This window comes from Prionailurus bengalensis, chromosome A1 (genome assembly GCF_016509475.1).
Source record: "Prionailurus bengalensis isolate Pbe53 chromosome A1, Fcat_Pben_1.1_paternal_pri, whole genome shotgun sequence".
NCBI classification, from domain to species: domain Eukaryota; kingdom Metazoa; phylum Chordata; class Mammalia; order Carnivora; family Felidae; genus Prionailurus; species Prionailurus bengalensis.
Genome location: NC_057343.1, coordinates 6247451 through 6273362, shown reverse-complemented (window position 1 = coordinate 6273362; position 25912 = coordinate 6247451).

Sequence of the window (25912 nt, the reverse complement as noted above, 5' to 3'; positions counted from 1 at the left end):
TGGGAACCTTCCTGCCCTGTGCTTTTCTGTCTTTGATTTAGGAGGCAAAAAAAAAAAAGGTGGGCAGGAAGTGGGGAGGAGACAGCGGCCGGGCATTGAGAGGCCTAATTGTCTCCCACTGAGCGCCTGTGGGGGCCTAGAAACTTCCAGTACCTTCCCTATAGCCCGGATGCTGTGTCCCCACAAAATTCTTATGCTGAATCTGAACCCCTAGGGTGATGCATTAGGAGGTGGGGCCTTTGGGAGGTGATAAGGGTAGAGCCCTCTTTGATAGGATTTGGGCCCTCGCAAAGAGAGCCCAGAGAGCTCTCTTGCTCCTTCCACCACGTGAGGACCCTGAGAAAGTGGCCGTCTCTGAACCCGGAAGTGGACTCTCACCAGACACCAAATCTACGGAAGCCTTGATCTTGGGCCTCCGAGCCTCCACCCTCCAGGGAAATAAATGCTTGTTGGCGAAGCCTTCCAGTCTACCGTAGTTTTATTATAGCGGCCCAAACAGACTACAGCAGACAGTTAAACCTGGAGCTCGTTGCCTAAACCCCAAGTAAGCAGGGCTGTGTCCTCAGGGTGACGGCACGGTATAAAAGGTAACAGGTTGGGTGAGGAAAGGTAGTCCCCTCTTTGCTTCTAGCTCCCAGGACAGCCTCCGGGAAGTCACTCCGACCTTCTGCGTTTAGGGTGCGTCATCTGTGAAAGGCATTTCGTGGAACCTTGGATATGTGGCATCGAGGTGCTGTTGCAGCTGTAGCAGCCTGTGATTCCGTGAAACCAGCTGTTAACTGCATGATGGACTTCATTCTAGAGCCCATGCCCAATCCAGCAGCCCAGGCCACTTTCCACGGAAAGAAAGACGAGTAAGACTGTTCCTGTTCCCTGACAATGAGTCCCATTTAATCTCACTGTAATAACAGAGCCGTCATGTCTACAACCTCTTTCTGGACTGTCACGTCGTCCTGTCAGGGGCGCTGGAAACCTCCGGTGATTGTAGGTCCTCCTGGGATGTGGCGGGGGGTGGGGGGGGACCTTCCCCAGGGAACACCTGTCAACGAAAAACACAATGTTTCATTCTGCCGCTATTTACAGCTTGAGGCCCTTTCTCTCCCTAAGGCTCCATGCTTTTGAGATTCTGGTTGCGTTCGACAGACATTACATCAAATCCCCACAGAGAGGAAATACAAGGTACGCGCTGTGCACGTTACGGCGAGGCCACGCTGGGCAAGCAGATGGGCTTTCCCGTCTCTGGAGGCCCTGAGGTCCGGCACCAGGCAGGGGCCCGAGCTGACTGGCGCCAGCCCCCACCTGCCTTGCTGGAGTCAGGTCTGGAAAGGGCATCTGCCTTCCAGGTGAAGAAAGCAAATGGTATTCTAGTGTTTTCCTTTGTCACGTCAGGGTACACTTTCAAGTCTTCTGGAAAAATTACATTTCGTCGTGAACGCAGTGAGTGAACGCGTGCAACTTTGATTCCCAAACTGGCTCCTTCGGGGTTATCAATCCCGGCTTGGCTCTCGCCACCAAAAGAGAGCAGCTTGGATGTCAGAATGCTATGAATTCCACTGCCTGTTAGGTTGCTCACAAATTGCCGGGCGATCAGGGGAGGGCTGGGCTTTAAAGCATCTTTTATTGGCCGCCAGCCACAGCTTCACATACTATTGGAATTCAATATTAGCAATGGCTTCTTGGAGACAGGAAGTGTCTGAAATTGCCCTGTCTAGAAAAATAAGGGTCGATGGATTTCTTAATAAATACATAGAGTGAGGACTTGTGTGAACCCATGCTGACTAATGCCGAATGGTCATTAAATTGAACGTGTTCTTGGGTTTTCAAAGCCAAGTGAGAACAACCTACAAACCAAATGTTTTCTCGAGAGAGGTAGAGTTGCAAGGGCTTGCCGGGGCCAGCCCTTGCCGGGGCCGGCCCTTGCCGGGAAGTGGGCTGGCCTCTCTCACCCTCGCTCACTTTCTCCCAGGAGCTGCTTCTTTCGTACTGGTTGTCTTGGAGACAAAACTGGAGCTTCTGACAGGACCTGCGTCTCATTTCTCTAAACCTATTAGCGGGTAAGGTGTGGCCATGGATTTGTCAAATAGTATTGAGTGGTTCTCATGAAGAGGTCCTGTGGATACAATAGCCAAGAGAGGCCCAATCCCTGTCCTTTGAGATTGAGTCTAGAGGCAATAACGGAACAAGATCATCACTAGCTCGGGGATGCCGTAAGAGCGTCTGAGACACAGCTCCCTAAAGGGAGGGAAGTGATATCTAAGGTACTTCCTGAGGGTTGCTGATGAAGGCAGATATGCTTGTGTCCCAGGCAGAAGGGGCTAAACGCTACAAAGCCGTAATAACCAAAACAGTATGGTTTTGACCGAGAAGCAGACACGTAGATCAACAGAACAGAACAGAGAGCCCAGAAATAAATCCATGATTATATGGTCAGTCGATCTATAACAAAGGAGGCAAGAATAGAAAACGAGGAAAGACAGCCTCTTCAATAAATGGTGCTGGGAGAACGGGACAGCTACGTGCAAATGAATGAAACTGGACTGCTTTCTTACACCATACACAAAAGTAAACTCAGAAGGATTAAAGACTTCAATGTAAGAGACCAATGTAAGAGACAATGTAAAGACTTCAATGTAAGAGACTTCAATGCAAAGACCTTCAATGTAAGAAACCATAAAATTCCTAGAAGAAAACATAGGCAGTAAGCTCTTTGACATCGGTCTTAGCGGTTTTGTTTTCTTTTTTTTTTTCTGTCGTCTCAAAAAAGAACAGCAAAAGCAAAAATAAACAAATGGGATGATAACAACCTAAAGAGATTTCTGCGCAGCAAAGGAAACCATCAACAAGATGAAAAGGCAACCGACTGCATGAAAGAAGATATTCACAGATGACGTATTTGATAAAGGGCTAATATCCAAAATATATAAACAACTCATACAACCCAATATCAAAAAACAACCAACCTGCTTGACAAGGGGGCAGAGGAATTGCATAGACATTTTCCCAACGAAGACATCCACATGACCCACAGGCACATGGAAAGGTGCTCAACATCGCCGCTCATCAGGGAAATGCCAATCGCAACCACAACGAGCTACCACCTCACACCTGTCGGAAGGGCTAGCCTCAAAATGACAAGACGCAAGTGTTGGCAAGGACGTGGAGAAAAGGGGACCCCTTGTGTGCTGTTGGTGGGAATGAACATCGGTGCAGCCACTGCAGAAAACAGTATGGAGGCTCTTCAAACAATTAAAGATAGAACTATCGTACGACCCAGTAATTCTACTTCTAGCTATTTACCTGGAGAGAACAAAAACTAATGAGCTATGTTCATTATTTATCATAGACGAGATATGAAAGTAGCCTAAATTTCCATTGATAGATGAATGGATAAAGAACAGATGTACCAATGGGATATTACTCAGCCATGGAAAAGAAGGAAATCTTGCCATTTGCCACAACATGGATGTACCTAGAGGCTATTATGCTAAGTGAACTAAATCAGACAAGGAGAAATATCTTATGATTTCACTTACTTGTGGAATCTAAAAGCCAAAACAAAGGAATAACCAAAACAAAACAGACTCATAGATACAGAGAGGACACGAATGGCTGCCAGAGGGGAGTGGTGTGTGTGGGGGGGTGGACAAAAGAGGTGACAGCGGTTAAAAGGTAGAATCTTCCAGTTATACAATAAGACAGAGGGATATAATGTGCAGCCTAGGGAATACAGTCAATAATCCTGTAACAACTTTGTACGGTGACGGATGGTGACTAGGTCCAATGGGATAACCATTTTGCAATGTGCCTAAACACTGAATCACTGTGTTGTACGCCCGTAACTAACACAACATTGTATGTCAATAGTTATTCCATTTAAAAAAAGAAAAGAAAAACAGGAAATCCAGATGTCTGTGTAAAATCCCCCAATATTTAAATATTGGCAATAGGGGCGCCTGGGGGGCTCAGTGGGTTAAGCGTCCGACTTCAGCTCTGGTGATGATCTCACGGTCCATAAGTTCGAGCCCCATGTCAGACTCTGTGCTGACAGCTCAGAGCCTGGAACCTGCTTCCGACTCTGTGTGTCCCCCTCTCTCTGCCCCTTCCCCACTTGTGCTCGGTCTCTCACAAAAATAAGATAAAATAAAATAAAATAAAAACGTTAAAATATAATATTGGCAACAAATTCAAATGCATGTCAGGCATGTGCCAGGCCAAATCACACAGCCTCGGGGTTATTTTCTGTTCAAGGACCTCTTTGTGACCTCTCAGTGGGCATTTTTTGTTGTGATTTTTTAAAACAATTTATTACTTCATTGCATCACTTGGCCTTTTTTTTTTTTTTCTCTTTTTGCTTGTTTTAACTATTTTCATTCCAGTTTTTCTCTGGGGAAGTAGGGGAGTGTGGTAGGTGTCTTCTGTGAACCCCACCCAAATCCATTTTCCATCTTTCTCTACCTTGATTTGTGTGCTGGGAACAGTAACAGTGTCTCTTGTTCAGTGACTTCCATTAGGATGCGCTGACAGGGGTCAAGGGTTGGGAAGAAAGTGCGGGGAGAGCACGTACCCCTCCGGGTCTCCCCCCGCCCCTCCCCTCTGCTGCTCCTTCTGCGGAAGACACACTCTCCAGGCTCTGGAACCTGCCCCCTGCTCTTGGCCCTTGTAGGGCAGGTGAGCTAAGGAATCTTGAGACCATGACCTGTCGGTCTCCTTCAATCTTGTCCGAATCTTCATGAATTGCCCCTTCGTGAAACTCTCAGAAGGTGCACGGTGTGAGGGTCTGAGGCTCCCATTTGCTGCCTGCCAGGGCCTGTGACTAGGAAAGGATGAAGTGATCTAGAGTAGAACACGGGAAAATTGGAGAACTGTTTTTTTTTTTTCTTTCTTTCTTTTTTTCTCTTTTTTTTTTTTTCAACGTTTATTTATTTTTGGGACAGAGAGAGACAGAGCATGAACGGGGGAGGGCCAGAGAGAGAGGGAGACACAGAATCGGAAACAGGCTCCAGGCTCTGAGCCATCAGCCCAGAGCCTGACGCGGGGCTCGAACCCACGGACTGCGAGATCGTGACCTGGCTGAAGTCGGACGCTTAACCGACTGCGCCACCCAGGCGCCCCGAGAATTGTTTTTGTGAACAGAATATCAATCCCACGTTGGTTTCAGAGGATGAGTGTTGGTAGTACAGACGGAAGACATTTACCACGACATAAACAGGGCGAGTGTCTAGAGTCCCATTCATCCAGTCACCACTTCCCCCGCCATGACTTCGAACCCTTGGTTTAAAGCAGCTCCCGGCATTTTCGTGGAGAGCGCGTTCATCCGGCATGAACGTTGTTCTTTCCAATGTGGAAAGTTCGCCCTAGCTGGGAGGGGAGCGAGGCATTTCGCAGAAGCCTCATCCCCCTGCTCCCATGACTGCGTTTTTTCCGTCTCCTTCGTTGGTTCTTGCTCCTCGAAATGTGGCCGGGGTTCTCTAAGCAGGACAGAGAAATGGTTAAGGGCCATTGCTTCGGAATTAGATCCATTTGTGCCCAAGCCTCAGCTGTCCTCACTCTCCCTGGGTGGCTGCAGACACGCCAGCTCACCTCTCTGAGCTTCAATGTCCTCCGAATGCAAACCTCGAAGGGCGGCAGGACGGATTAAACAAGAAAATGCAAAGAAAGCACTTAGCATTTGTCCTGGCGCAGAGGGGGCCAATAAATGGAAGAGATTATTAACAGATCAACAACCCCTGTTGCCCAGGAAGCTGTTAACTGTTAGCAGTTAGCGTGTGAATGCGAACATCTGCCCGTTTCCAGGACGCGATAAGCGTGTCTAGTGTAATGACCCCGAAGCGACACACAGTTCGAAAGCCCCTTCTGGATCAGCAGCGCAGGACTGAGGCGTGTTCCGTCTGGAGTTCGGTCTATTCTCGTTGTTTCCACCTTTTGAAAATTCCGACCACGTGATCTGTCTCCGGTCCCCTGGTGCTCGTCCCATTTTGCGTTTCTCGAAGACTCTGAGGTGACGTCTGCAAATGCCATCAGCAGTTTGTGGTTACAGTTCCCCTGCATCCAGAGACCGAAAGTCGTTGAAAGCAGCGTGTTGCCTCCTTCTGTCTTTTTACGGATGGGGGGGCTGCACTTGCCATTCTATGTCCGAGCTTCAGTGAGGAGCCCGTTCGCCGGGATGACAAATTTCACCTTGGAATCAGTACCTCCCTTGCTGGGACCTTCAGGCCAAACGCGCTGGGTTGGAAGAAAGGAAGGCTGAAAGGTAGCGGTGATTCAGACCCAATAAAGCCGACTCGGAGTAAAAGGGAAAATATGGAACCTTCTCTCAGCGGCCATTGCCAACTTTGTCTTTAATGTGAGATCTGGGGGCACCGGGGTCGCTCTGTCGGTTAAGCATCTGACTTCAGTTCGGGTCGTGATCTGCCTGTTCGTGAGTTCGAGCTCCTCATCTGGGTCTGCGGGGACAGTGCGGGAGCCTGCTGGGGATTCTCTCTCTCTCTCTCTGGCCCTTCCCTGCTCACTTGTTCTCTGCCTCTCTCTCTCTCTCTCTCTCTCTCAAGTAAATAAATCAACTTAATGTGAGATCTGATTCATTTAAAAAATTTTTTTTAATTTTTTTTATGTTTGAGAGAGAGAGAGAGAGTGAGCAGAGGAGGGGCAGAGAGAGAGGGAGACACAGAATCCGAAGCAGGCTCCAGGCTCTGAGCTGTCGGCACAGAGCTCGACGCGGGGCTCAAACTCCTGAACTGAACAATGAGATCATGACTGAGCCGAAGTCGGAAGTCCAACCCAGTGAGCCACCCGGATGCCCCGATTCATTTTAAAAACTGAATTGTGTGCCCTACACCCTCCCCCCAAATAATTCCACCCCTGGGGCTCTTACTGAGGGGTGGGTTGGTACAAACAGACAGAAACCTGGATTATAGGCTGCCCCGTCCTGTTGCACGGCTCTCAGTTCCTGACCTGTAAGTTTCACCAACAAAATCAGCAGTGTTTTGGCCGGCATTTGGAGAATATTTTCTATGGACCAGCGGTTTATGAAGACTGCCACTTTAATTCCCCCAAACACACCTATGAAATGGAAACTGTTGTCGTTGTCATTACCGATGACAGACCGAGCCCGGGAGATGTTAGCGTGGCCTGGCATTGAAGTCCCTTCAGCCCGTGGCAAGTAAGGTCAGAAGGGCTCGCACAGCCAAGTCAGCACCGCATGAGGTGCAAAAAAGCCACGTGTCGGCGCAAGGGGGGGGGTGGTTCTTAGCAGCGGGCGGGCCTGGCAGGCTGCCTTAGCAGGGAAAGAGAGGAAGGACAGAGCAGAAGACGAGGTCAGGAGGGCCGAGAGCACAGAGGTCCGGAGACGGGAATGCCTTTGACACATCTGAGCAACTGTGAGAAGACCAGTTTGGCCAAGGTGAGCAGTGGATTATGGGCTCAGAGAGACTGGCAGGGGCGGGTCTTTGCCAGTGGGCTTCAGTAAAGATTTCTGATTTGATTCTGAATGTGATAGAAAGCCATTAGAGTTTTGAGACTGGGGGTTCCTTGGTAAGCTGGTGTTTTTTTTTTAATTTTTTTTTTCAACGTTTATTTATTTTTGGGACAGAGAGAGACAGAGCATGAACGGGGGAGGGGCAGAGAGAGAGGGAGACACAGAATCGGAAACAGGCTCCAGGCTCTGAGCCATCAGCCCAGAGCCCGACGCGGGGCACGAACCCACGGACGGCGAGATCGTGACCTGGCTGAAGTCGGACGCTTAACCGACTGCGCCACCCAGGCGCCCCAGTAAGCTGGTGTTTTAAACGGGAGAGTGTCGCTGCTGTGGGATTCGTGTGTAGGTGGGTGGCAGGGGAGGCAGGGAGAGGGTTTGGCCAACTGTCACATGCAGGTGACAGGTGATGGTGGCTTGGACCAGCGGGGCGGTGTCAGAATCAGGATCTGATCTAACGGCCGAGCCGGCAGGACTTGGCTGATGGACAGGAGAGGAGAGGTGAGGGAAGAAAGGTGTTGCCGAGGACTCCTAGGATTTGGGCTGAACAACTGGGTGGAAGGAAGGTGGCAGGGGGTGGGGGGGGAGCAGAGAGGTCTGCTTGGGGCACGGGAAGTCTAAGATGGCCATCAGACCACTCTGTGGAGATGCCAAGGTGGCCAAAGCACATATTTTACGGGCGGGCAATTTTACGCGCTGACCTGGCTGGGCATGGTGCTGCTGCTTGGTTAAATACCAGTCCAGGTGTCGCTGTGGAGGTGTGGTTTTTTTTTTAGATGAGATTAACGCTTAAATCAGTAGACTTTGAGTGAAACAGATTACCCTCTCTCCAATCAGTTGAAGGCCTTCAAAGACTGAGGACCTTCGAGAAAGGAGGAATTCTGCCAGCAGATTGCCTTCAGATTCAAGACTGCAACATCAACTCTACCCTGGGTTTCCAGCCAGCTGGCCTATCTTGCAGATTTGAGACTTGCCAGCCCCACGACCATGTGAACCAATTCCTTAAACCTCTCTCTCTACACACACACACACACACACACTCATATATGTGTGCGCCTACATCCCATTGGATCTGTGTCTCTGGAGAAGCTTAACTGATACGCCACTCTAAACCTCCAAGAAAAGAGACTTGAGATAGAAATTTAGGAGCCGTCAGCGTGGAGATCAGAAGGGTCCAACAGAAGAAAATGTGTGCGTCACTTAGAGACCTCAAAACTTTCCAGCAGTCACGCTAAAAACAAGGCATGAGGAAACAGGTGACACTCCTTTTCACGCATTGAACTTCATCCAGCAGAGCCAACCTTTTGCCACGTCAGCATCTAATCAATACAAAAGTATTAATGAGCTACTCTACTTTTTTTGTTTTTTCCATACTAAGCCTTCGAAATCCGGTGTGGATCGACACGGACAGTACGTCCCAGTGTGGACTTGTCCCACTTCACAGGCTCCGTGGCCATGCGTGGCTGGTGGCTACCATACGGGACAGCGCGGGGCACGACGATACGGACACCTGCGGGGTTGGGCAGGACCACGTTGAGATGCACGTGCAGATGGGGAAGAGAGGACAGAGACAAAGACTGCGACTGGGGCTCCCGAGTGTTTCCAGGTTAGGAAGAGAAAGAGGACCCAGCGAAGGAGTCTGAGGCCGCGTGTCCAGTGAGCAAACGAGACACGCGAGCGTGGAATCCTGGAAGCTCGAAGCACTTACAGTGTGTCAGGCCGTGCCTCCTCACAAAGGTGGGGTGCACAGCAGGTGAGCAGAGCACAGGCAGGAGTTCATCTCCTTCGTGCAGATCTGGAGGATGACCAGACCATCGTCTGTAATCTCAGTCCACCCCCCGCCTTGGGTAAATGAGCAAGACCGTCCAGGCGCCCGCCCTCGGCTCCCTCCGGCTTCTCTGTTCAGGCACAGGACTGTGCCTACCGTGTGGGGCGAATTCGATATGGGCCACCCTTCGGGGAGCTCGTAGCTTAGCCGGGAAGAAAGCTAGAACGGAGTTGCATTTCTGGCAGGGCTTAGGTAGATTTCGGCATCAAGAAGCAAATCAAGTATAATCAAAATTATTCTTGGGGGAGGAGGGGAACATCCCCCAGGGAGGAGGCACGTTGGCTGGCATCTGAAACACAGCCTCTCAAGAAATACAACAAAGCCGGTTTCCCCGCAGCCCCGGAACAGATGGCTGTTTTCTGTGGCTGAGCACCAGACGAAGCATTTGGCTTGACTTGTGTTTTGAGGTCACGTTGTATGAAAAATATGAATCGTAGCTCTAAACGCCAGCGTGTGAGATGCTCCCGGCGAGAGAGGATCGGAACTGGGTACGAACGTTCGCAGAGCCGCACTCCAGGGCACCTGCGCATGGTGGGCGACGGCGGGCAAGATCACACACAGGATGTTGCTTTTTATGTCACGTGTTCTTTTGAGCACCTACAGTCGAATTCCCTCGAGCTATGTGCGGGTGAGGGGACCCAACTGCAAAAAAGACAATTACGATGCCATGTGGCAAGCGTGATGCTCTTTCGGAGGAGGTGAAGCATGTCAGAAGATGCTGGAAGAATCTTTTCCCATGAGCCCCCAGCCTTCTAGAGAGGCTGGTGGGGCTCCTGGTCTTTGCCTACGTGGACGGTGAAGCGAAAGGAGAGTCGTGCGGTTTCAGTCCCGACCCGAATGTTCTTGTCTTCGTAAAGGGAAGCCTGGGAGAGGCCCCGCCCCTGGAGGGCCCTCTAATGGCCCTGCTGGGGGGGGGAGGGAGGAGGCAGAGCACCAGGCTTCCCACTCAAGTCCAACCAGAGTCGCTGCGCCCCAATCCCGGGTAGAGCCTCCCCCCAGGCGGGTTCATTAGTCCTGAGCCCCGTACAGGGCTAGGTCTGCCCACGCGATCCGCTGGGAGCTGCCGTCACAGGTATTTATTGGATGATCCCAACCCCTTCCCCTCTTTATCTTGTCACCCCCTCCCAGAGCCTCTCTGACAAGCCCACCGCAGCCCTATCACCTGTTGCAGACAGACTTGCTGGGCTCAGCTCACAGGAGCTCACTTGGCATTTACCTGCAGGCCCCATGCACCGGCAGCCGAGGGTGGAAGACGCCTACCTCTCCCTCCAGCTTCACCAGATGGCACTGGTCCGGCCAGCCCTGCCGGACCTCCTTGCCAGAGGAGGAGACCAGGCGAGCCTGCAGCCGGCAGCCAGCTCCCGAGGCTGCCCAGCTCAGGTGTCCCCAGACAAGCTGTCCACGGGTAGACGCGTCCCAGGATGCCCGGCGACGTTGACTACTGCATGGAGTTTGCTGAATAATCGTGACCCTTCTAGAGCTCAATTCTTCTCAACCCTGAACCCCCTACAGTAACCTTGCCCCGTCCCTCCCTGTTCTTGCAGGCCAGCTTTGCCCGGCCTCCCCGTGAGAGGAGAGGCAAGAACGTGTCCCCCCAGCTGCCCCCAGCACCCCCCTCCCCCTGCTGGGAGTGCGTCATCTCCCTGGCTGGCCCCAGGCCCCATCATTACGGGGGGCAGAAACCAATTCTTCTGCTTGTTTGTATGTGATTTCAATCTTTCGGTGCCTCCTACCGGGGACACAGTTACCATGTAAATGGTACCTTAACACCATTCCGGCAGTTCTTCCCGAATGGAATTTTCCAACAACTTTTATTTCCAGGAGTCCCGCGTATCCAAAAGACACGACAGAAAAAGAACCCACAGAGGCAAACGGTTACTAAGAATGAATCGTACAATCACAGAATTGAAAGCTCCTTGACACGTCGTCTGGGCCTCCTGCCTCAGGCCTTCTCTGGCTCCCAGCGCGCAGACAAAACCACCTGCTGGGAGAAGAGACCTGACCGCATCTTAGGAAATAAAAAAAAAATCTAGGGCACCTGGGTGGTTCGGTCGGCTAATGTCTGACTCTCGGCTCTCACAGTTGGTGAGTTCGAGCCCTATGTCGGGCTGTACGCTGACAGTGTGGAGCCTGCTTGGGATTCTCTCTCTCCCGCTCTCTCTCTGCCCCTCCCCCGCTTATGCCCTGTCTCTCTCAAAATAGATAAATAAACTTGAAAGAAAGAAAGAGAGAGAGAAAGAAAGAAAGAAACCCGGAGCAGGGGACTGCCACTTTCTCTGCTAAGTTCCCCAGTCACCTGTCCTCACACTGTCACTCTTCAGCCTCTACCTTCATTTCTTGTTACATTTTCTTTATGGTTTTTATTACTCTTGGAAGCTTGTTTGTCACCTGCCCACATCCATCTGCAGCCTGGGGGCTTCTGGGGGACGTGGATGGACCCTGGTTCAGGGAACATAGGAGGGGCTGGAAGCTGTGTCACGATGAGCCAGAGAAGCAGACGTCTCCAGGGCTGGAGATGGCGCTGGCCCGGGGCCTCTGCTGACGGCCCGGGCCCCCTCTCGGCCTTCTCACTCCACACATGCGCATTCTGCCCGCCATTTATAAACTAGAGTTAAAAAGAAATCAGATGCTACCTAAACCTAAGACATCCAAAGGAACAGAAGAACCAAAAAGAAACGAAGAAGACAGGATATAAGAAGGAAATTTAAAAAGATAAAATAATTTGTGTTATGAAGGGTATGAAGATAGATGAAAAACTAAAACACGGCTAATAAAAGGATGTTCACTTAAATTAAAATGATTTATGGGGCGCCTGGGTGGCTCAGTTGGTTAAGCCTCGGACTTCAGCAGAGGCGGTGATCTCCTGGTTCTTGAGTTCCAGCCCGGCCTCCGGCTCTGAGCTGTCATGATAGCCGAAGCCTGCTTCGGAGTCTCTCTCTCTCTCTCTCTGCCCTTCCCCCACTCTTGCTCTGTCTCTTTCTCGAAAAATAAATAAACATCAGAAAAAAAAATTTTTTTAAATAGAAGGGAGAAATTCAAAACAGGGCAAGAAGGAAATTAAGGTAGTCAAACACGGATAAAGTTATAGACCACATGGGGCGCCTGGGTGGCGCAGTCGGTTGGGCGTCCGACTTCAGCCAGGACATGATCTCGCGGTCCGTGAGTTCGAGCCCCGCATTGGGCTCTGGGCTGATGGCTCAGAGCCTGGAGCCTGTTTCCGATTCTGTGTCTCCCTCTCTCTCTGCCCCCTCCCCCGTTCATGCTCTGTCTCTCTCTGTCCCCCAAAAAATAAATAAACGTTGAAAAAAAAAAATTAAAAAAAAAAAAGTTATAGACCACAGACCAGAAGCCTTAAATACTTAGAAAGGTGAAATAAACAACAGCCTGTGTGCAAATCGATAGCATATCTTCAAACAGTGCAAAACAAAAAAGGCTCTTGAGGCTAAGGCGAAGGAAAGAAGATGCTGGCAAGTGGAGAGCAGCGGTGGGAGTTTCTGGAGCCTCCTCTGACTGCGTGGCCCGCAGCGAGGGGGCCCCCGGACGGCACCGCCCTGGCCTGGGCTCCAGGGGGACCCTCGCCGGGCCTCGGGCAGCTCTTCTGGTCTCTCGGCCCCTCGGGAAGGGCTGCTGAGCTCCCCGAGGGCCTGCCCTCCAGACTGGCGGCCTGCCAGCGATCAGCCCGGGTCTGGCTCAGCCCGGAGCCCGAGGGAACCCAAACTGGAGTGAGCGCCTGTCCCCGGGACACTCTCTGTCCCCTCCCACCCTTGCAGCGGGGAGCATGACACACGGGACGTCCACACTCCTCTCCAGCCGGGTACTAGTAAGGTCGGAAAGCCCTCGGGGGCGGCAGGAAAGCACCAGAGCGGGAGGACGGAAGACAGAGCGGGGAGAGAAACCACGTGGACACCTTAGGACACGCCACGCCCCGGGCTGTGGCTTCACAAATGCGCTTCTCTTAGAGCTGCCTCGCGGTTGCCGGGCCGCAGCGGGAGTGGTGCTGTGCCCATTGCACGTATGGAAGCCCTGAGGCCCCGGGCCCTTTCGCTCCCCTCGTTAGCGTCTGCAGGACCGGTGCGCCGAGCTGGCTTCGGAGCTTCCCGGGGATTCTCAGCGCCAGCCAGGGGAGCGGATCCGTGCAGTCAGTCCCCGCGGGGGCGCCGCTTCACTCTCGATGCGTGCCCGTTACCCCGGCTTTCTGTTCCCCAAATACGAAAACATGCGACTGCTGGCATAAGCTGTGCAGTGCTGTGGCAGGATCCTCGCACGGAATCGTGACACCGAGACTTTTCTCTCCAGGAAGCAAGTTTATTCGTGCTGGCACGGGCTCACTCCGCTGGGTTTGTACCCAAAGAACTGAGCCCCGAGCGCCACGTGGCGTAGGTTTGGTTTTTTTTTTTTTTTTTAATGTTTCTATTTAGTTTTGAGACAGAGAGAGACAGAGCGTGAGCAGGGGAGGGGCAGAGAGAGAGAGGGAGACACAGAATCTGAAGCAGGCTCCAGGCCCCGAGCTGTCAGCACAGAGCCCCACGTGGGGCTCGAACTCACGGACCGTGAGATCATGACCTGAGCTGAAGTTGGACGCTTAACCGACTGAGCCACCCAGGAGCCCCAGTAGGTTTTTATACATTTTCTACTTCCGTGTCTCCCACATATGGTAACTCACAAACGGGTAGCCTGAGTGAGTGGTCTCGTGGTACAGGGTCGTGAGGGACGTTGTCACCTACGTGGATAGTCAGGTTGCCTTGAGGTTGTTTTTGTTTTTTCTCTCCCGAGGGAGGGGGCCCGACCACGGTGCTCCCTCCGTTTTGCCCACGAAACAACAAGGACACCACCCACGGTGCTGTGCTCCTGGCCACTGAAAGCTTCCCCGGCTGCCCCAGGACCCGGGTCCTGTCCTTGCAGGGCCTGCCTTTGGACTGTGAGTGGCACAAGGAGAGCGACAAGGCAGGGCATAATTGATGGCCAGTGGGTGCAGGGATTCTGAAAGCGATGAGCTCAGAGGCAGATCTGGGCTCAGTTGTGACCTTGGGCATATGGGTTTCTGAACCTCGGGCTTCTCGCCTTTAAGCCAGAATTTATAATGAAGTCCACTCAAGTGTTCCTTGAGTTCGTTTCTGGAAAGCATTCCTGCCACATGGGGGTCCTTCAGTGAAGGGTGGCTCTGACCACGGGAAGGTTAGGAATGGGGGCGTGGACAGAGCGGCAGGGGCCGGGCTCTCAGAGCCGCACCCTGATGGGCACTAGACCGGGATTACGTGTCTGCCTCAGGGCAGCGCGACCAATTCCATTTTTCTGGCTCAGTGGTCCTCAACCAGGGGCAAATTTGACCTCTGGGGGCCACTTGGTGTTGTCTGGAGACATTTGTCACACCAGGAGAGGAGGAAGATGTGCTGGTGGCCCGTAGGGTAGAGACCAGGGATGCTGCTCTACCCTGCAGTGCCCAGGAGAGACCCCACAACTGAGAATTATCGGGCAGAACATGACCGTGGTGCCCACGTGGAGAAACTCTGCCTAGATTAAGCTGCAGATCTCCATGCATTCAGGGGGCAAACATGAACAGGCATGTTTTCCTGGGCACTAACCCCCCCAGAGAGTCTCAGGAAGTTTTGGGAAAGTTCCCCCACCTTGCCATAGCCACACCCCAGAGATCCAGAAACAGGTGTTCCCTGACCCTGGCACTTTAAGAAACTGCTGTACACAGTGGAGACTAAACTTGGCAAGTATGTGACAACTGACAGAGGTTTTGCATTCTGAGGTTTTCCAAACATCCCTCCCCCTTCACCCCCCCCCCCCCCCCCCGCCGCCCCACTGACTGCACTGAGCCCTCAGTCATCTTAGGTCAGCATCGTGTCCCTTTTACAAACCACGAAGCAGAAATACGGGGGATCTGACTTGCCCACAGTTGCCCACAGTCTGATAGCCACCAAGTGGCAGAATTGGGACTTGAATCCCACTGCCTTGCAGACGATGACAAATATCTGTTGGCTGGATGAATAACTGAAGACACAAACAGACAAACGAATTCAAGTACCTTGACCTGAAAATTCTTTTTTTTTCCGTTCTTGCATGATAACTCTTTAATTATCTCATAAGGTGCTTAGGCATTGAGATAATGAAACCGAAATGATAAAAGTTACAATAAAATGTAATATGCGCAAAGAAACGCTTTTTTGAACAACTGATTTTGAAATTGTCAAGACATTCACACCCACTAATGAAAAATTATCTTAGTCCATGACCCTGAACTTTCAAAGAGAGGTTTAAACTGAGAATAACTGACATTAATGAGCAACACAAGTGTTGTCTGTTTCTAACGATGTTTTATTTTATTTTATTTTTAATTTTTTTAATGTCTATTTTTGAGAGGAGACAGAGCGTAAGCGGGGCAGGGGCGGAGACGGAGGCACAGAATCCCAAGCAGGCTCCAGCCTCTGAGCTGGCAGCATAGAGCCCGATGCAGGGCTCGAACTCACAAACTGTGAGATCAGATGCTTAAATGACTGAGCCACCGAGGTGCCCCTAATGATCTTTTATTTATTTTTTTTTAACGTTTATTTATTTTTGAGACAGGGAGAGACAAAGCATGAACGGGGGAGGCTCAGAGAGAGGGAGACACAGAATCTGAAACAGGCTCCGGGCTCTGAGCTGTCAGCACAGAGCCCGACGCGGGGCTCGAACTCACGGACCGCGAGATCATGACCTGAGCCCAAGTCGGCCACTTAACCGACTGAGCCACCCAGGTGCCCCAATGATCTTTTATTTAAAAGAGAAACTACTTAGGGGTGCCTGCTTTGGATTCTCTCTCTGCCCCTCCCTCGCTCACACCCTGTCTCTCTCTCAAAAATAAATAAACATTAAAAAATTTTTTTAAATAAATAAAAGAAACTATTTAGGCTTCTAAAGAGTTAAAAACCAAGGTTAACATTTTTAAATAAGCACTTTAAAAGTTTGCCCTCTGGTGGACAGAGGGGAAAACGCATACGATGTTCAGAAAAACATGATGCCTTACCTAAGGCCGCCCTTTGCCTCCGGAGCTCACCTGAGCTCATTCTCCCCTCAGAAAACAGGACAGCTGCTGCTTTGCGCTGAACTGTGTCCCTCTCAAATTCGTATGTTCGAGCCCTACCCCAAGAACCTCAGAACGTGACTCTATTTGGAGATAGGGCCTTTAACGAGGAGATTAAGTTAAAATGAGGGTGGCCCCTAATCCCATCTGACCGAAGTCCTTATAACAAAAAGAAATTTTGACACACGAAACACCAGGATCTTGATGCACGGAAGAAAGGCCATGTGAGGACCCAGCAAGAAGATGGCCGTCTGCAAGCCAAGGAAAGAGGCCTCTGGTGAAATCAAACCTGCCGACACCCTGATCTGGACTTCCAGCCTCCAGAACCGGGAGAAACACATTTCTGTTGTTTAAACCACCCAGTCTGTGGTCTTTGTTACACAGGCTCCTGCAGGCTGATGCAGACTGATACACTGAGGAACAAGCTTCCCGGTTGTTGAGAAAGTTAAACATTTGGTGTATCACTAAGCATCTAGTCTTTAAATGTGTGTCCTAGCAAAGGGCCTCTTTGGGGCTGACTACAGTCTAAGTCAGGTCAAAGTCCAGCTAGCTATCCTGCGAAGAGGTCAAGGCCTCCTCGCAGAGCTCACACGGTAGGCAGCACGGGCTCTCTCTCCAAACGAGCATTTACTTCCCTGTCTGCCTCCTTGGGGGCCCCTGGTAGGGCCCTGTCTCTCTATTCACTGAAATTTTAAATGAAGAAAATTTAGAGCCATCATTTATGTCTGCTTTCAAAACTTAAATGTGGATTTCATAGCAAATACAGAAAAGCAAAAATAGGGAAATGAAATCCAACAATGATTCTCCTACACTCAGAACTGATCCCACTAACATTTAGTTCTCACATTGGGATTTTTTTTTTTTTCGTGACTAGAGGTGCAAGTTTAGGTTCATTTGCAGAAAGGAGAATCATCTTCTACATATTGACTTTAACCTCTTTTTCACCAACAATATATCATAAACAGCTTTCCACATCATCAAATATTATTCTACAACGTAATTTGTATAGCTTTTAGTACTCTATTGTAAGAAGAGTGAACTTAACCGAGTCTGTATAGATGGATATTTACTTTTCTTCTAATTTTTTTTTTGCAATACGAGTCAGTGTTGTGATAAACAACCTGATAATCTTTGCATATATCTGTGATCATTTTCTTGCAATTCTAACTTTTGATTTTTTTTAAGTTTGTTTATTTTGAGAGAGTGTGTGTGTGTGTGTGTGTGAGCACAGGGGAGGGACAGAGAGACAGGGAGAGAGAGAATCCCAAGCATTGCATCCACACTGCCAGCACAGAGCCCAATGCGGGACTCAAACCCACAGAATGGTGAGATCATGACTCGAGCTGAGATCAAGAGATGACACTTGACTGACTGAGCCACCCAGGCTCCCTGCTAACGTTCGAGTTTTAAATATAACTTTAACGACTGGTGAATGGGGGGGAAATGCCTATACTCCCAAACAATAAATGATCAAAAGCAGACAAGTGGCAGGAATAAGGCTCTGTCTTAAAGTGCTCTCTCTCCTTTTAGACTGGAGTGCGAGGATGATGATTTCACAGAGAGCTGATGGGAAATTAACCAGGGTAGAGGGATGAGGGCAAAGAAGGTAGAAGTCCACACCTTCCCATAGCACAGCTGAAAAAGAAACCACCAGAAAGAAGGAAGGAAATAAAAAGATAAGTAGAGAGAGCTAAAGAGTGAAGAATATGATCCTTGAAAAGGAGTGGAGACAGACTAGTTGGCTTATCTATCGAACACCGTGCGCAGCACTTAAAACACCTAACTGGTCTCCCCCCTGTTGCCAACAGCACGCCACCCATTGGTGTGTGCTCGGGAAATACAAAAAACGTGTTACATTTGACTTGGAAAATAGAGGCAGGTCTGCTGAGGGAGTAAGATTTATCTAACGCTTTACAAAGTAAAACTTAAATAAATTGGAATATTTTGTTGCTTACCTCTGCTTTCCCATGAATGGAAATCTAGAATGATCTATATTGGACATATATTCAGGGTGCCTAGTTTGGGCTACTTCCTCATCTACCACTTTGTCAAGGAATAGGGAGGGGTGTTTTAATGAGCTCTATTTAACCATACGAGAGTGATGCTTTTTGTGTTGGAAATGGACTGAGACCCTTGTGGGTGAAGACCACATGATGATAGTAAAAGGTGTCCTAGGTTCACGGAGCACATTTTAAGAGAGTTTTTCAAGCCACCCATGCTGGTACCTGGCTTGTTCATTCCTGGTGCCATGTCCTTTCCATGATTATGCTTCTCGTTGCTTCCTTACAAGCCTCCACGTCTCTCTGTGAACTCTTCTTGGCCCCCTGTTGTGCCCTCCAAACACAAACATGCCGAACCCCCCTGCCTGTGTGGGTCCCGCTCACCCCTGGGGTTGGGCTCTGCCCAGGATCCATGCTGCCCTGCCTGGTGGACTGGGAAGGCATGTTTACAGTGTGATACATGAGATCTGCAGAATGTAATTCAACCCTAATCCAACTTTAAGACATTGATGTCCATTCTTTTTTTTTTAATTTTTTTTAGTGTTTATTTATTATTGAGAGATGGAGAGGGACAGAGCATGAGCAGGCGAGGGGCAGAGAGGGAGGGAGACACAGAATCCGAAGCAGGCTCCGGACTCCGAGCTGTCAGCACAGAGCCCGACGCGGGCCTCGAACTCACAGACCGAGAGATCATGACCTGCGTCGAAGTCGGAGTTGAGGCTTAACCGACTGAGCCACCCAGGCGCCCCAGATTGATGTCCATTCTAAAATCCCGCCATGGTGTTTGAGATTTCAGACATCCAGATGGAAAAAGTAACGAATGAGCACTCCTTAGCAGACACAGAGATGTTTCCCTGAAAGGAAGGACTCTTGTCTAAGAAGGACACCCCATGGCCACGTCTGACCCAAGAACACAGGCCAATCAGTCTTCTTGGGATGGTGCTATTGTCTAGTGTGCTCTGTGGAGCAGGTCACAGGAGCCCCATTATGAGCTCAGGGGACCTTAGAGGAGAGAGGCTATCGGTTAGAGGGGATGTGTTGTTTGCAGGAGCTACGCGAGGCCACATGGAAGAACCGGTGGGGAGAGGGTAAGGAGGAGAAGGGCAGGATGGAAGCAGAGAAGACGTGGACGGAGCAGTAAGAGGAAGGCTTGGGGACAACGTGTGATGCTTGCCACGGCTGATGAAAGTACGCATGCCATGGTTGACAGCTCTGGATCCAAAGGTTGGGCGTGACTGCACTCAAGCTTACTTATGCTTCCAAGCGAGTGTTGGATACCTATTTCAAAATATTTATCTGGAATCTTGGAGTTGGTAAAGATTCCTTAATCAGGACACAAACATGCTAGGCATAAAGAAAAAAGTAGGCTGGACTACATTACAACTAAGAACTTCTGTTCATTAAAAGACACGGAAGAGTCATGATCTCACAATGTCTTGAGTTCGAGCCCTGTGTTGGGCTCTGTGCTGACGGTGTGGAACCTGCTTGGGATTCTCTCGCTCCCTCTCTCTCTCTGCCCTTCTCCTGTTCACCCGGTCTCTGTCTCTCTCAAAACAAATAAATAAACATTAAAAAAAAAAAAAAGACACGGAAGAGAGTGAGTGGTAGCACACAGAGAGGGAGGAAGAATTTGCAATGCACACAAAGGACTCATAAAGAAGTCCCGCTAATCAATAAGAAAAAGACAGACAACCAACAGAAATACGGGTTAAAGACTTGAATAGACACTTCATAAGGGAAGCCAGCCAAATGGCCAATCAACGTATGAAAGGGCGCTCAGTCTTATCCATTAACAGGGAAAAGCAAATTAAAGCCACAGTGAGATTCTGGTACCCATTTCCCAGAACGTCTGAGAGAAAAATGGTGGGCAATATCAAGTGTCGGCAAGGGTGTGCAGCAGGAATCCTCATAATCTGCCGGTGGGAATGTAAGCTGACACAACCACTTTGGAAAACGGTCTCTCTAAAACCGATCACATGCCTACTCTAAGACAGCGATTCCACCCCCAGGGACACATCGAACAGAGACGCATACATAGTTCACCAAGAGACATGTACAAAACTGTCTGGAGAACCACCATTTGTAGTCCAAGACTGGAAACCTACCTGCTTATCAACATTAGAATGGACGACGGAATGGGGAGCTATTCCCACCTCGGAGTATTCAGCAGTGGTTCTCCAAGTACGGTCTGGAAAGAGCAGCCTCAGGATCACTGGGCACCTTGTTAGAGAAGCAATCTCTGAGGTCCCACCCAAGACCTACTGACTCCAAGACTCTGGCACAGGGCCCAGAAGTCTGTGTTTTAGCAAACCCCCAGGTGACGATGGTGGCCGCCCAAGTGTGAGAATCACTGCCTGACAGCAATGAGAACGATCGAACTACAGCTCCATGCGAAAATATGGGTGAATCTCACCAACGCAATGTTGAGCGAAAGGTGTCAGACACAAAACAGCATTTCGGATAATTCCACTTCTGCAAAGCACAAAAGAAGGCAGAACTGACCAGTGCTGTTAGAAGTCAGGATCAAGGTAGGGACTAGGGTGAGGGAAGGAAGGTGCCCAGGGCAAGAAGTAAGGAGGCTTTAGTGCTAACCTTGAGAGTGAGCGCCTCCTAGTGGCCTCGCTTGCCTCCCCTGACCTTGGCTGTGGTCTGGGGCTGCTTACCCTAGAAAGAGGGGGTGGACGCTAAGCCATGGTTAACGCTCTGTGAGTCAGTGGGGGTGCTGGTCGCAGTAGGGTGTTGAGTTCCACAGATTACTCAACCTGTGCACATCCGATTTGTAAATTTCTCTGCATGTAAATTCAGGATAATCTTTCAGTAAATAATTTTTCAGATCAGGTACATATTCAATTGGAACAATATACCCTGTGATGATCAGCGGTGAAACAAGGAATTTAAGTTTTTGGTAGCCTTTGAATATAACTGCTTTCAGAACATGGGCCTTTTTTTTTTTTTTTTTTATGAGCTTAGGATGTGACAAAAAAAAAATAATAATTCGGAGTCCAGTCTGGGAGACGATACATGAGCTCCAAATGAGTAATACCATTATTTTTGTTCTAAAAAATGAGATGGGGTTTCCAATGTGGCTTCAGTGGAGTCTGAAGGACACTGCCAAGGAGAAGTGAGTCCCAGATGTGTGCTGAGTGTGGGAACAACTTCGGAATAAGATATAACTCCTCCCCAGGCAGCAGCTTTGAGCACACTTCCCCGACATCTGGGATTTCCGGCCTAGGTGCTAACAGATCAGTCACCTTTTTTTACAGGCAAGAAAAGAGTCCCCATCCTGTGTTGCCTGCTTTCTAGGAAAGCAGTGCTTTCTGTCTGACTCAATACTTTTATCTTACTTTATTCCTTGGTGAGCTCTAGGTAGGGCTTAACCCACCTCTGTTCTTTAATGTGAAGGGGAGCTGTCCCCACTGGCCGGGCTTCCTGCAGCTGGGCTGGGCTTAGTGATGACGCATGAGGGATGCGAGCCCCCAATGAACGCATTGTGTTTGGATTATGAAGACAATGGGAACAAGTAATTGTGGCGTGAGCCGCGGGCGTGGGGCGGACTGTTGGACGGAGCAAGGCCCACGGGCTCGCGCCCCTCAGACCCCGAGGCAGCCCCTTGCCTTCCGAATAGACGAAGTTGCCTCGGGATGGCAGGATGACAGATGGCTCTTTCAACAACAGTCTTTCCTTCAGCAAAGCCCTGGGATTTCCCGGACAAATGAAGACGTATGGGAGGAAAAAGCGCTCCGTTCGTCCTGATGGTGTGCCATCTCTGGGTTCTGTCCTGTTCCGGGGACCCCAGGCTCTGACCCGGGAAACAGAATGACCTGACCAGGCCTGGCGCACTCACCAGCTGAGAACCAGCTGAGAATAACTCTGCGTCTGTTTTGGTATTACTTCACTGTCTAAACGCTCGCGGAATTTTATTGAATTTAAGCATTTCAACAAATGTGTTGTCCTAGCCTTCCTCAAAAGGCCCCTGGTTAGAGTCTATTTTCATTTAGTTGCTTAGGGGCTTCTGGGCGGAGTCATCTTAGCGATCTGTCTGTCTTGTCTAAAATGCAGCTTCTTCCCCTCTCCCCTCTCCCCTCCTCCCCCACCCCTCCCCCACCACACTCAGAGCCTCTATCCTCACCCAAGCCCCCACCCCCTTTCCTCTTGGAGTGTCGCTATAGCCTCCTAGCTGTCCCACGTCCCCCCTTCCCCCTTTCCATCGCTCCCGAGCTGAGCCCAGTCCTGCACACACAGCAGCCCGATCACACCCCTGCCTGGCTCCACCCCCACAGTGCTCCTGCTCCTCTCTATGTTAACCTTGTATTTCTGATGCTTTGACATCTTGGGGGCTTTCGGACTCCAAGAGACTGCCCCTCTCAGGACTGGCTAATTCATAAAGATGGCAAACAAGGGACCGAGGAGCGCACTTTCATATGCATGTCAACCAGCCCGGAGCCCACACCCCCAGGCGCCTCCTCTATGGGACTCTTACACTCAGGGCCACTAAACACCTGTTCTGGTCACCCCGGGTACGGCCAGGTACTGACAAATGGGGCAGCCTTATGCTCTAGAGCCCATTGGAATTATTCAGACTACCCATCCTGAACCTGTCCTACCTCTCCTGTTCCTTCTCATACAAACTGTCAAAAAGTCTTTAGCTCATGCTTTCCCCTCTCCCTCTGCCTCCTGACTGCCCCTGGGGCTCCCCGCACAGCCCCGTGTGGAGTGGCGTACCCCTTCTTTTGGGAACTGTAAGTGTAGCCAACTAATTTTCCAACAACCCCTTGTCTCCTTGATCCATTGGCCTTGCCATACCTGAATGATAATAAAACCTACATTAACCTTTTTTTTTTTAACGTGTATTTATTTTTCAGAGAGACAGAGACAGAGCATGAAGAGAGAGAGGGAGAGAGAGAATCCAAAGCAGGTTCCCAGCTCTGATCTTGTCAGCACAGAGCCCAACGTGGGGCTCAAACTCGCGAACCGTGAGATCAGGACCTGACGTGAAGTCGGACACTTAACCGACCGAGCCACCCAGGCGCCCCTAAAACCTACATTGTAAACCATTCTCAGGGGAAAAGTCAAGTTGCTCACATGGCCCAGACTCTGCTGCCCTCGGTGCTAGGCATTAGCTACATGTGGCTATTGAGCACTCGAAATGTGGCTAGCCAATATTGAGATGTACCGTAAGTATACAATATCCACTGGGTTTCAAAGGCAATACCAAAAGATAGTAAAATATCTCATCAGTATTTATATTGACCACATGTTGAAATAACAATGTTTCAGGGGCACCTGGGTGGCTCCGTCGGGTAAGTGTCCGACTTCGGCTGAGATCATGATCTCACAGCTTGTAAGTTCGAGCCTCGTGTCGGGCTCTATGCTGACAGCTCAGAGCCTGGAGACTGCTTCGGATTCTGTGTCTCCCTCTCTCTCTCTGCCCCTCCCCCACCCACACTCTGTCGCTCAAAATAAATGAACATTTAAAAAAATGTCATATTAATAATAGTAATAATATTTCAGATATATTGGGTTCAATAAAATATATTAAAATCAATTTCACGTATTTGTTTTTACTTGTTTAGTACAGCTACTAGAAAATTTAGAGATGCATGTGTGGCTCCCAGATCTCTTTTGGACAGCACTGGGCCACAGGGCACTGCGTGATCTAACCCTGCTGCCTTTCTGGCTTCGTCTTCTTGCCTCGTCTGCCTCACTTGCTCTGTCCCCATCACAATGGCCTCCTGATGTGCCTTCAATGCTCCTGCCCCAAGCCCTCTGCAATTGCTGTTTGCTATTCTCCCTACCTGTAATGAACTCCTTAGATGCCCACACCGCTGGCTCCCTGACACCCCCACATCTCTACCCGACTTCATCGCCAAGTGAAGGCTGATCTGGACTCCCTCCCTAAAGTATCATTGCCCCCAAATTCCCCTCTCTCCTCCCTGCTTTATTTTTCATGCTCACTTTGTATCTATCTCTAGCTAAAATTTTGCTTGTTTCCCTTGTGTATTATCTATGTCCCCATCAGCGTGAAAGCTAATATGGGCACAGATTTGGGTCTCTTGTGGTCTCTGCTGTGGCCCCTGTATCTAGAAGGAACGGCGCTTTGCTCAAAGTCACAATAAATATTTGCTGAATGAACGAATACAGGATACTGGCTTTTGGCCTCGGGATCTTTGCTCCAAATGAAAGAAGCCAAGTATACATAACAGATGACAACAGAGCCGGGGGTTGGAGCAGGGGAGAGGCCTGCGGGGAGTTGGGAGCTAGGCCAGCTGAGGAGGCCTGGCCGTGGCCGAGAGGCACTCAGACCCAGGCAGGGCCGCTCAGACCTGTCAGATGGCAGAGGCCGGGGGTGGGGAGTTGGCGGTTGGAACTAGCTAGAAAGGAGAGAATGGGTAGTCTGTATTTTTTAAAAGCGGCCCGTAAGAGAAGCCCTTGGTGCTGGTGCTTATCACTACAAGTGGGACGGGGCACGGTGAGCGAAGAGCTGAACTGGCTGGTGAGGGCAGGTGGCCCAGAAGCTTGCTGCTGAATCTCCAGCCTCGTCCCAGCAGTGCTGATTGAAGTCTGCATTCAACCCCATCCTCAGCGAATCCCGTGCACACTGTTCTTCGAAATGCAGTCGGTTCCAGTAACAGATGACTAGACAGATAAAATGGGGTCCATCTACACAATGGGACAGTTTCCGGCCTTAAAAGGGAAGGAAATTCTGACACAAGCTACAATATGGATGCCTCTGGTAGGCACTTTGCTACATGAAATAACACAGTCCCGCTGAGGCCAAATGTGCAGGCTCCGTCTGTGGTTAGTGCCAGTTTCAACAACCCACACCAGGAGCTCCCAACCCCCCCGCCTCCGCCCCCGCCATTCAGGGGGTGACCGCTCTGCTTTCGGGGCCTCTTTGGGGAACTTGGCCTCAACAGCACCTCTGCCAGAGCAATCATGCAGTAATTTCTCACCCCACCGAGGAGAGTATTTCCTGGGCAGAGGTTTGTGTAAGAGCTTATTGGAGAAAGCTAGTACAAATCAACAAAGGCTGAGAGACGCCCTGACGGGAAAATGGCTAAGAGTGGCAATGAAGAGGCATTTAATAAAATAAGAGACACAGAGAAGTGGCCAATAAGTGGCCAAAGTTATCATTCTCATTAGTAATCCAACAAACGGAAGAAAACATTACAAGAATGCGTTTTTCGTAGAATGGGCTGGGAAAAAAGTAAAAGAATAATACTTTTTTCATTGAGAAATTAAAAGCCAGTGTTGGTATGGGTATGAGAAAAATGACTCGTGTTCTCAATGGGAGGGATCGTGAAAGGAACCTCTAAGGAGTGGTTCAATAATATGTAGCAAAAGCCCTCATAAGATATATACTCTCCATATCATTCCACCTCCAGGAATGTTTTTCTTAAGAAACAAGTATATAAGACCACAAAGATACATGCACAGGATTACTCACTGCAGTGTTTTTTATAGCAGCAAAAAGAATCCAAACCTCTTAAATAATTGGTAAAATACATTATAATATATCCATGCAACCATTTAAAATGATGCTGTGG